Below are 646 nucleotides of genomic sequence, written 5' to 3' on the forward strand. Positions count from 1 at the left end.
TAGGAAGGCTTTTCTTAAAATTCAAATCTGCTCACAGGAAACCTAACCTCGAGGTTTCGGGATCATTCGAGATTCATACAATCGACTAATCGAGAAGGCATTTTAAAAGGGACCGTAATTCAGAGCCAGGTCAAAGGCTTTTCAAAGGATATTCATTTTGAAGTTTAGAAATGAATTTTGATCAACAATAGTTTCTTCGGGTCTACAAGTCAAGAACCCCAAAGTCATGATAAGACAGGATTGTACTTACCCCTTTAGCGGTAGCTTCTGTATGATTTCTTGCATCGACCTGAAACACCTCTTAGATCGGAAAAGTTCTGGTGACGGGTTGTATTTTGGTTTAAGGTGGGCTCTTTAAGAACGGCCATATTTTCAAAAGAGGGTGAACTTTGGTGATCACCTTGACATTTCTCCAGCCTTTCATTTGCCTTTTGCGGAAGATTCACAATCATTCTTTTTCCAATTGATTTTGAGGATTTTCCTCTTTTCATCTTAATGATTTTTCTTTAGGATTTGCTCCTTTTCGGGATGCTCTTTTCATGGGCTTTGGCCTTGCTTTTACCAGGCACTTTGCTTTTTCTAGCCCTTTCATTCTTCATCATTTTCGCATTTGGCTCTTTTGAGACCAAGTATCAAAATTCTTCCG

This window comes from Rhodamnia argentea, chromosome 5 (genome assembly GCF_020921035.1).
Source record: "Rhodamnia argentea isolate NSW1041297 chromosome 5, ASM2092103v1, whole genome shotgun sequence".
NCBI lineage: Eukaryota > Viridiplantae > Streptophyta > Magnoliopsida > Myrtales > Myrtaceae > Rhodamnia > Rhodamnia argentea.